Here is a 12,017-nt window from a genome sequence, read left to right on the forward strand (position 1 = left end):
GAGAGGGGACAGAAGATGCCAGGTGTGTATGCTTGTCATTACTGCAGTTTCACTAATTAAGATCCTGTTTACATTTCTCAAAAAACACACAGAAATATACAAACTCTCCATATCTGTTTGTTTAAATGGAGTCTTCCTAGCTTATTGCTAGACGTTTAATAAACCAGAGCATAATTAATTAATAGCCCACATTTCTTATTATCCCACAGTAAGAAGCACAGTGTGTGAATTATACTGTCTTAGATTTCCTCATTGGAATCCATCCACAGTTAATGTTTGGATAGAATATCCTGGCATCCTGTTAGAAGTATGAATGGTTAGCCAATAGTTCCTTGAACAGGGAACTTATTACCAGTGAGAAGCACTAGCCTGAGTTGACTTTTAGTGACTTCAAGATCACACTTTCTTAGAGTGACAGGAGCCAGTGTGATACAGAAACATGGGTGGGGCAGATTTCCACCAAGCCTGGTGGTGGCAAGGCTTTGACGGCATCCATTCACTGTGGGTATTGGCCAACTCTGCAGTAAGACAGAGCCCTTTGGTTAGCTGGGGCTGGATGTTATGTTTTATTAAGTAGGCCCACACAGAACCTAGATTAAAATGCAAATTCAGGATTCTAGCTCCAGAGATTCAGGTTCAGTAGACCTGGGTTGGCCACAGGAATCTTCATTAAAATATTTTTTAAAATATGTTTAGTGATTTTAAAGAGAGAAGAAGAGAGAGGGAGAAACATCAGTGTGAGATAGAAACATCAATTGGTTGCCTCCCACTTGCAACCTGACTAGGGACCAGAACTGCAGCCCAGGTGTGTGCCCTGACCAGGAATCGACTCTCAACATTTTGGTGGATGGGATGATGCTCCAACCAAATGAGCCACCCAGCCAGGGCAGGAATCTGCATTTTAATTAATCCCCTCAGGGGATTCTAATATTCAGCCTCCTCAGGTAATTCTGATAGAACATTCCAGCACCAACCTTGGAGAAGCACTGCCTTCCTTTAGTATTTCCCCACTTTTCCTGAGTTTTCCCCTCTCTTTTCAATGCTCCTGTGTGCACACACACAGACACAAAGGATGGTTGCACCCAGGAAGGGAACTGGGACTCATGCTCCCTCCATTACTCCTCACTGTGTTCTGGCAAGTTCACCAGTATTTGTCTCTCTTTCTTTCATGCAACTGTTTGCATCTAAGAAAATCATTGGATTCAATTTTGGACCCAAATTTGTCATCAAGTTGAGGTTGCTAATCCTCACCCTTCTCAGGAGTTCTAGGAATTCAGACAAACTAAGACAGGCTGGCAGCTCCACGGGGCCTCAGGCCAGGCCTGACTTGCCCATCATGTCACAGTACCAACACAGTGACTGGTGAATAATTAAGTGCTCAGTGAATAAAAGTGAACAGAAAAGAAATCAGTGCACAGATGAAATAAAGCAGAGCAGAGTAAATCCCAGACATGTTAGTAACAGCTAAGTAGAGTCATAAGGATCTCAAGACATTTATCAGAAACTAGATCTTTCCATCTCAGACATAGTTTATGTTTACAGACTTGATTTGAAAGATCTTTCTATCAAATCTGAATGTGTATCTGGGGGCTCCTTCCTCTCCTAGAAGACCGTCCCCCCACCCACATGGTCCTTAATGTGGACATTATCGAACAAAGTAGTAGATGGATTTTCCTTTTCATTTCTATTTTCTGAAGTCACACAGTATATCTCAGGAAAGTGATTTTTGAAGTTTATGTACCCCATTAGGTATGTTTTGACCCTTTATGGCCTTTGTAATATATTTTTTTTCTGGATGCACATTTTGAACTGTTGAATAATGGCAAATTACCTTGAAATAAAATAGAAAAGGTTTCCCCTCCCACTTCAAGATTATTTATTTATGAATTAACCCAGATTGAATTATAAACATTCTTTATCATTAAAATGACAGTAAATGATAGTTTATGATGTTTAAAACATGTTGGAATGGAAAAAATCTATAATTAGTGCACCTTTACCATGACTTTTTAATAGCATAAACCATTTGAAATTCTTGGGCATATTTTCAGAGCTCATGAAAAATAGAAATGAATCCATCCCCTGCCCCTCATCTTCTGCTTTTCAGTTATTATCAACTGCCTCTTTGGCAAACACTGCAATTTCTAGTTGCTTGGGAAGTTAATGTGAGCTGGAGGAAGAACTTAAAGCTTGGCAGTTGGTGATGTAACCAAGAGCTCACAATTCATTTCCTTCCCACTCATCTCTTTTGTTCATTTGAAATTAATATTTTTTCCAATCAGAAACAAACAATAAATAAGAGGGGAGAAGGTAGGCTCTCAGTAGGGGACAGCACATGAGTGACTACAAGCAGAAAAGAGGGAGGAGAAAGATGGTCAAGGGGCAAGAAGAAGAAAAGGCCAAGAGAAAGAACAGCTGAGGGGGGCTGGGAGCAGAGGGAGGCTTAGCAAAAGGAAACACTATTTTTAAATATTCTAAGGCCAGTTTAAAAGTAAAAAAATCAATCCCTGCTCTAAAGAAGTGTCCATCCACAGTTGCTTTCATCCTCCCATTCTGGAAAGAGTAACGTCTCCAATAATATAGAAACATTTAAAACATAAGAAAATCAAAGGTCCCATTTAAAAGCAGGTGTGAGTTGCCTGTGTTCTTGTTCCTGATACAAGGGCATTGTGTCTCCTGGCTCACAGGACCTCCTGTGCCCCCCAGCTGCCTTTGAAACAGTAATGCCCACTAGTAGTGAGTGGTGTTATATTTTAGATAAACCTAAAGCAATAGTAGCCGTGATTCTTAAAGACATTATGAGCCAGTTCTTAGACTGTGGGATCTGCAGCATCTTGTTTGTTCTACAGAGACCTGGGAGGTGGTATTACTACCTGAACGAAGAAGGAACTAAGCCTCAATGAGGCCAACTAATTAGTTCAAGGATACTTTTAAATTGTAGACCTGAATTAAAAAATATATATATTTATTTATTTTTAGAGAGAAGGGAAGGGAGAAACACTGATATGTGAGAGGAACGTCAATTGTTTGCATCTCATACACACCCCAAATGTGGACCAAATTTGCAACCCAGGCATGTGCCCTACCAGGAATCCAACCAGCCACATTCTCACTTTGTGGAATGATGCACAACCATCTCAGCCATATAGTCAGGGCAGGTAGAGCCAATATTTGAACTCAGATTCTGGGACAGGGGGCAGGGCAGTGGCGTTTCACTGTCTGTCTCTCTATTTTTAACTTTTAATATTGAAATAATTTTAGTCTTACAAAAAGGTGGCAAGCATAGTACAAAGAATTACTCTATTCTCATCCCTCAGATTTCCTGGATTTTAAGACTTTATTGCATGCATTCATCATATCCTCTCTGCATGTGTGTGTGTGTCTGTCTGTCTGTTTCTGTCTCTGTCTGTCTCTCTTCATATATATATAGAGAGAGAGAGCATGTAGAGCAGCGGATCTGCATCTCTGGGCAACTGGTGATTGGCAGCTTCATCACCACAATGCTCCTGCTCATGAATCATGTCTTGTGCAGAATTTTTTTTAGCAAAACATCAAATCATTGAGGCGACTCATCCACCCTACAGCCCCGATTTGGTGCCCTATGACTTATGGATTTTCCCAAAACTAAAATCACCTTTGAAAGGGAAGAGATTTCAGACCATAGATGAGATTCAGGAAAATACAATGGGGCAGTTGATGGTGATTGGGAGAATTGTGTGAGGTCCCAAGGTGCCTGCCTACTTTGAAGGGGACTGAGGCATCATTGTCCTATGTACAATATTTCTTGTATCTTGTATCTTCTTCAATAAATGTCTCTATTTTTCATTTTTCATATTACATGGCTGGATACCTTCTGGACACACCATATATATTTTTTTTTCCTCCTGAAATCTTTGAAAGTACATTGATGCCCCTATGCTTCTAAATACCTTAGTGTGTAATTTCTAAAAGGAAGGACATTCTTTTAGAAAAGCACAGTATAATTATCTAGCCAGAAAATTAACATTGATATAATTCTATTTCTTTGAACTAAGTTCTTTTTTGTTGATTTTAGAGAGAGAGGAAGAGAGAGAGAAAAACATCAGTTTGTTGTTCCACTTATTTATACACTCACTGGTTGATTCTTGTATGCACCCCAACTAGGAAACCAACCTGCAGCCTTGATGTATCAGGATGATGCTCTAACCAACGAGCTGCCTAGTCAGGGCTTGATACAGTTCTATTTATGGTACGTGGACCTTACTGGGATTTTGCTAATGTTCTATTTTCCTGGCCCATGATCCATTCCAGGATCACACACTGTATTTAGTTGTTAAGTGTCTTTGCACCTTTAATCTCAAACAATTTCTCAAAGTCCTAGTCTTTCATGACCTTGACATTTTTGAAAAGTATTGACCTGTTGCTTTCAGAATGTTCCTTAATTTGGATTTGTTGGATGTGATGTTTGTTCATGATTAGAATCAGATTTTGTACTTTTGGCAATACCACAGGTGTAATATTGAATTCTTCTGGTGGATGCACATGGCATCTCTCTGTCCCTTTCTTGGTGATGCTTGTTGACTTTGATCACTTGGTTAATGTACCTGTCAAGTTTCCCCACTGCAAAATCTCTGTTTTGCACTTTATAATTAATAAGTATCATATAAGGGAATACATTTAGAAAATGTAAATATCTTACTCCTTATACTTTTGCCCATTCATTTTAGCATTTATTGTACTAATGCTTCTTACCTGAAATTATTCTGAATGACAAAGGATGATTTTCTAATTTAGTCATTACTTATATATTCATTAGTTGGAAATCTATAAGAAAAAGAATTTCCCCTTCTTCACTTATTTATTTACTTATTTCAGTGGAGACACATAGATTTATTTTCATTCTATTGCTGTAATCATGCTCATTTTTTTCTCAGATTGTCCCAGGTTTGGGCACAGCAGCCCCTGCATGCTGGCCCCTGTGTCCTTCGCCGTGCCCCTGTAATTTCTTTTTGGTTATTTCTTCTTTTCTAGCACCACAAGATATTCTATGCTCATTTTATTCCTTCTCTTTCCCATCCCTGAAATCAGCCATTTTCTCCAAGGAGCTCTGATTCCTTATATTGAAGAGTGGTATTTAGAAACCAAGGTCTGGATGTCAGCTGTGCTCATTGGTGGTAATGGGGTATCATTGCTTCTCAGCCTCTCAGTGGACTTAGCTAGATAATATACATATATGTATTTTTACACATACTGCATCTCTATCTTTCAGTTTGTATATCGAAAGCTATGAATTTATAGTGGTACTTTCAGTCTATAGTAAGTTCTCTGTGGTCCCCTATCCTCCAGTTTGAAATAGATGTTAATACTTTAGAGTCCTTGAGTGATTTTTAGTTGTCATTGTTTCCAACAACACTTCTATTTTGAATGTGTGTTGGTTTTTTTTAATGGAAAATATCTGTTTCTGTGTCTACTAAGTTTTATCTATTTTATGTCACCACTTGTTCATTACAAACAAATCACCAGAATATAAATATAGACATAAAATCCCACATGAAAGGTAGATTAATTTTTTCCCTTAAATTGTTTTCAGTCATTGTTTCACAGGAGAGTGGAAAATGAGTTCTCCTTCCATATTTTGACCATATATCACATTGGTGACTATCACTTCTTATGCTTGTTTTAGGAGTAAAACACAGACTTTTTTCCCCCCTCTTGTTAGGATTGCTTTAATGATTTCAATCATTTTTGCTTCTTTCCTTTTTCTCTTTAAAAATATAGGAATCTTCAACATGTGTGCCATTTTCCAAAAGTAACAGTATTATCACTCTGTTAGATGACATGAGGTAATAGTCTCCCCTAATTTGTCTGTGTTTCCCTACACACATTGCTATTCACAACTTGCCTCTAATACTCTCTCTAGTGGGAAAGTGAAGGGAAAGGGAAGAGGGAGGGAGGAGGGGAGAGAGAGGAGGGGCGAAGAAGAGCAAAATCCTTCACAGTGTACTTTTTTTTGATTTTTAAGCCTTCCTCTACAGGTAAGATAATGAGGGTTTATGAAGAAAATATGATTCATTTTCTAAGTTGGCTATTTAACGAAAGAGCAAGGTTCTAGCCATGTATCTCAGTTGGTTAGAGTGTTGTCCTGATACACCAAGGTTGTGGGTTCGATTCCGGTCAAGGCACATACAAAAATCAACCAATGAATGCATAAATTATTGGAAAACAAAAATCAATCTCTCTCTCTCAAAAAAACAATCAATAAAGAAAGAGCAATAGGCTTTTCTGAATTTCAGAAATATCCAACCTACTGTTACAGAAATGGGCTTCATTCTGAATACTTAACGGTGCTTGATATTTTGACTTTTTAGAAGTCACTTGAAAATGAAAATTTCATTTTAAAGTAGGAGAAGGTGAACACGAAAAAGGGAAGAACTTTTAATGGAAATCATGATGTCTTTCTGCTATAAAAGGTTTCAGTTTCCTGTAGAACTTGTAGTTTTTCATTGCTTTCCTCATATGAAATGACTGCATCTTGACTAATGAAAGTATTTCAGCTCAAGGATCGTGGCCCTCATGACAAACTGATACCATAATTGCCCAGAATTTTTGTTTCAGCCCAAGTGACCGTTGTAGTGGTATTCACTCAAACCCCTATATTCTCGTACATGTGCTTTTCTTAGTTAAGGTACATTTGCTGGTATATAGCAGTCATCAGTTTAAGCTATCTCAAGAACAAAAGAGACATATTATAGGGATTCAGGGGAAGAGAATAAACTGGGCTTTATAAGAAAGGCAGGCCTTAGGACCAGGAACTGAGGGGACCATTCTCTTAGCTCCTCGGTGTCCCACATAATACATGATGATGGGGTTTTGGAAAACAACACCACATCTACCAGCTCTTAGAGTTTCACAATATACTTTAGAATATTAAAGTCACTAAAACGTTCCATGGTAAAGAAACCTGTTTCGTCTTTTTTAACCCAGTGATTCCCCAACTCATTTGAACATTGATTTGAGAAACGTCATTTTAGACAAAGAACTTGAATAATATAGAATTAAATTTAATTGAATCCATGCAGGTCCTTTGTAAATTTTAAAAATTATATGGATGACGACTTGTTAAGTGATGGGTTGAAGGTCAACCTACTTTTCTTCAGACTCCTGGTCCAGTGTACTTCACACTGGTCTTCACTATTGTGGACCTTGGCTGAGAAACTGTTTGCCCTCAGTTGTTTGCTTTGTACCCATACTCCATAGAGCTAGCCTTTATAGAAGCAACCGTGTTATTTCATTGGTTCTCTAGACAGGCAGCCTACTGTTTTCATAGGCAGTTCGTCTGCTCTAGTTGAGAACGTGTCTTTATTTCCTGTGTATGACTAACAAGACCTGGCAGGTCCTTCAGAAGATGTGTTCAGCCATTTCTGGTCATAAGCACTTTGGTTCCAAATACTGTTAAGATTTTGGAACCAAATGGTGATATTTCAAAGGACCTGAAACTGGCTAGCTTGTTAGACTAATTCTTGAATCCAATGAAATTAAACTTTCATTGAGTTTGCCTTCTAATGCTCATTCAGTGTCATTTCTTCATGTCCTATATCCAATGGAAGGGAGGGGAGGTGTCCAGTGTTCTATGAACCTATTGATTCAGTGGCCTTAGTAAATAAACAGCTCATCCGCATGAATATTAGTGAGGACAGAAAAGTTTTCCAGGGGTAAGTCTAAAAAGAAAGAGGGTAATGGAATATCAGAAATTAGAATTTAAGGAAAGTAGTAGAGTTTTAAAATGCCAGGAGAATGAACTTTTTTTTTGTTTCTGCCAATAAGAATAGCATGTTCTTTAAGTAAATGTCATTTTTGTCCTATAAATAATTAACAGGAATAACAAAATAGTAATATCATCACATCAGGTATAATGTGTCTCTTGTTCATGAAACTGGACCAGGTGTTGTATGAAATTCCTTTGAGGTGGAGGTTTATTTCTCCAGTCATCTGCTAATATTGATAAGTGAATGAAGACATTTTAATTCAATTTGACCTAGGGGTAAGAATGTTTGATGCTCTGGTGGGGTGGGTATAAGGGTGAATGAGACATATCTTGCCTCTAGGTTGTTTATAATGCATCAAAAGACAGAGGACTACACACAAGGAAGGCAAAGTGTCACAGGAGAGGTAACACTGTGGAAGTTTAGTAATGAAGGAAAATGTCCATTGGAGAAAAAAAGGAAAAAGGGAAAACAAATTTAAAGGCTTAATATTGTTTATAGGTGCATCAGCTAGCTCCTTCTGCTGTGTAACAAACCATCTCAATACTGAGTGTCTTAAAACAATAATGATTTATATTAACTCATGTGTTTCTGTGTCAGCTAGGGTGGGCTGGGCTCCAGACTGCTGGTTAAGTTCGTGTATCTCTTGTCCTCCAAGATCTAGCAGAACCAAGATATATTCTTCTCATGGTGAAGGTAGGAATACAACTCATAGTTCAAGCCTCTTCTCTGGTCACATCTCTTAACATCCCATTGGCCAAATAAAGCCTGATGTCAAAGGAATGTGGAAATACATTCCAGCCTGAAAGGGGAAGTGGGGAGAGAGAGGTCAAATATTTCTTGAGTAACAATTTAACCTGTCTCATTGTGGAATACTGGGTTATTTTTGTGTGTTTAGGGAACTAACTGGTTGAGAAGTAGCAGGATTTAGGTCCTAAAAGGGACATGAAGTTTGCAGGGCGGAGAAAAATACCACAAAGACTAGCATGGAGTGAGTTCTTACAGCAGGTCCAGGTCCACAAGGGAATTACGAATACTTGTTCAAACACATTTACTTAGTGGGATGATTTTGATCTTTTGAGAAAACAGGTTTAGTAGAAGAATTAAAGAAGCGACCAGATTATAAAGAAAGCCATGTAAAGGCGTTTAGTATCAAAAAGGTATTTCTTTTGAAGACAGAAGAGGGCATGGGCGAAGAGAGGTTTTGAAATAAGAGAGAGTAAAATTGAGACACACAAACACGTGCCATGAGGGCTTATACTCAAAGAAGGGTGGCTCTGGGGTTATTTGGTGTCCGATGATAATTGAGTCATCGATGGTGGAAATACAGTTGCATTCTTGCCTTTCACTGAATGCAAGATATTTTGTAAGATAATAAAGTCAAGGTTAATGAGCAAGGCAGTTCCCTTTACCAGTACCTTTGTCACATTAAACTTATAAATGTGATATATTGGAGGGAGGGATGAAATTCTTGAATCTTAAGAAGATCACTCCTACTAGTTAATATGCTCAAGGGACCTTATTTTCAAACATTAGGTGGGGACACAATATTTACCTGGGACTTACTAACACAGTCACTCTCTTGAACTGTTAATTAATGCTTAATTTTTTTAATTGCCTACACCTGCAGAAATTTCCTCCAATAAGAAAGGAGACCTAGTTTCAACGCTGGGTGATTGGAGTTGGTATTTTCTTCCAAGAATAATAAGTAATTGCAACTGTTATTCCCTGGGACTTAGTGATATAATACAGCCATTCATTGAGTGTCTACTGACCATGATCAGAAGTATAAATAGGACATGTTGGTGTGGGGGTGGTTAAATCTCTCCCCTCAATCCCAACTAATCTAGCTGGGAAGAGAAGGCATGCATAACTGAAATCATGAGTAACAAAATACCTTCTGCTACCGCAGAAAGGTAGCCTGGGTGCTGTCAGTGCAGGATGATAGGACAGAAGGTATAGAGTGGTGTATACTGAAAGGGTTAAGAGCATGAGCTGGAGGTTGTGTGGGTTTGGATCCTGGTTCAGCCACTTACTAGTCCTGTGATGCTGGGCAAGTCATTTGACATTTTTGTGTCTCTGTGTCTCCATGTTTTAAATAGGGTTGGTAGTATTGGCTACCTCAAAGAGTTATTTAAAGATTAAGTACATTAATATATGTTGGTTTACAACCTGGGGAGCTTCCCGTGAATGGAAGGCAGGGAGAGACTGATGAAGAGGCACATTGTTCCTCATTGGCAGGTGGCAGGTTTAACAAACAAGGGAACTTATGTGAGAGGCTTGTCTTGGGTGGCTGTAAGATAAGTAGATCTTCACACCTACCTACTGGAGTCTTGAAAGTCTATGTGGAGGCCTGAACTGGGTTTCGTCACATATACTGTCCAGATAGTCAAATGACAACTTACTCTCTCAGGATTATCTTTGGGGCATTTCCTAGCATGGGAAAGGCAAGAGGAATGCAGATTCCAAGGATGGGAGGGGGTGAGGAGCCTCTGATTGCCTGGGTGCAGCTCTAGGAGAAACCGGAGGTGATGCCCTCTTGGTGACCTCCTCCAACAGGATATAAAATGCATCAGTGAGTACCTAGCACATAAACAAGCACATAAACTCTTAGCTGTTCTGTTTTTTTGTGGCTGTCAGCTTGGATTGTATTTTGTTTTATTATGGAAGTGGTATAGCCCCCTCCCTGGCTCCTCTTTCCTCTCTTGCAGGATGGGCTTTTGAGTTTTAAGTAGACATTTCCTGTAAGTTTTCCCCAGGAACATGGTTCTGGGTTGCCTAGATAATTGGGCAGAGGTGGGGTAAGCTGGAGGTCTAGGGATGAGGGAGAAAGCTGTCCTTGGAGGTATAGGTTACATGAGAAGAATGTTCAGGGCTTTCAGCTTTTGCTTATTTCCTGTTACTCAGAGGCATGGAACAGGCTTTTGGGAGATCCCTTTATTTATTCCTTCAGAGCCTATTGATGAGTAGTAGATAAAGCCAGGGGACCTGGCTTTAGGTCATAACTCCACTGCCTCCTGGCTGAGTAGCCTTGAACAAATTACTTCATCTTTATATGCCTCAGTTTTTACTTCTGTGAAATAGGAGTTCTTCCTTCGCAGGATTAAATATCTGAAGAGTACTTGCCAAAGCCCCAACACCGAATGAGTAACTAAAGCTGTGTCCTTTAGCTGATAAAGGATGGTTTATGACTCCACCTACTGACTTTCTCACTTTGGGCAAGTTACTTGTTTTAGGTATATCTCAAATTCCACATCATTAAAACAGGGTGAAAGTAGTACTTATCTATATGACTGTTGTGAAAATCAAATACGGTCATGTACCTGAAGTCCTTGGGACAGCGTCTGGGGCAGAGAAGTGGTATATTGCGTGAGTTGCTGCAGCCTCTACCTTCTTCATTGTTGATTACCGTGGTTGTGAGGGTGGTGGTGGTTTTATTTGCAAGGCAGAAAAGGCGAGCTGTACAGAAGATACAGACAACTCTCTAGGAGTGCTTAGAAAAATCCAGGGTTATAAGGAATCCAGGTTCACTTTGTTTTCTGGGGTCAGGTTTAAGTCTTTAATATTGTACTTTGCTTATTTTTCCTGACTATTGAGTCATGGTCATTGGTATGCAAGAAATTACTCTTTCCTCTCAGCACATGTTTTTCAGCACTTCTTTAGCTAATGTCTCCTTTTGTCCCAATCTCAACTGTGGTGGCTAAGTGGACAGAAACATACTTCATGGAAATATGCTCGGTAAGCCTGAGCTCTGTGCCAGGGAAGAACAAAGCAGACCCTGACATTTAGGTCTTCTGTGTTTTCTGACTTCATGTTGCATAGTCTGGGCTGGTTTTGGTGGCTGGACCAACAACATAAGTGTTTAGAGAAAATGTGCAAACGCTCCCGCCCCCCAAAAAAGACAGAAGGTACAATGCTCATGAAAATGTCTGATGGATGGAGGACTGAGAAGCAAAGGAAAACTGTTTTCTGTCTTGTTCTTCCATCAGGCTGTGGGAGCTGACTTTCAGGCCAAGATGCCTTTGGCTGGTGTATATACACACACACACACACACACACACACACACACAGCATACATATATTTGAGAAGTACACTAACAAGGTCACATTATACATATCATTGTGTTTCAATTTTTGCTTTTAAGGATATGTTTTGGAAACACCATAAGTCCTCACTTAATGCTGTTGATAGGTTCTTGGAAATTTTGACTTTAAGTAAAATGAGGGATAACAAAATCAGATTTACCATAGACTAATTGTTATAAACAAGAGTTA

The 12,017-nt window shown here is 39.1% G+C and overlaps 1 protein-coding gene across 6 annotated transcripts in view; it reads left to right on the forward strand.

Annotated features, from left to right (window-relative positions):
* The window catches only part of FHIT (fragile histidine triad diadenosine triphosphatase), a 1,459,166-nt gene that overhangs the window by 1,112,200 nt on the left and 334,949 nt on the right, over positions 1 to 12,017 (forward strand). The gene's annotated exons all lie outside the window — the stretch shown is intronic.

This window comes from Desmodus rotundus, chromosome 8 (genome assembly GCF_022682495.2).
Source record: "Desmodus rotundus isolate HL8 chromosome 8, HLdesRot8A.1, whole genome shotgun sequence".
NCBI lineage: Eukaryota > Metazoa > Chordata > Mammalia > Chiroptera > Phyllostomidae > Desmodus > Desmodus rotundus.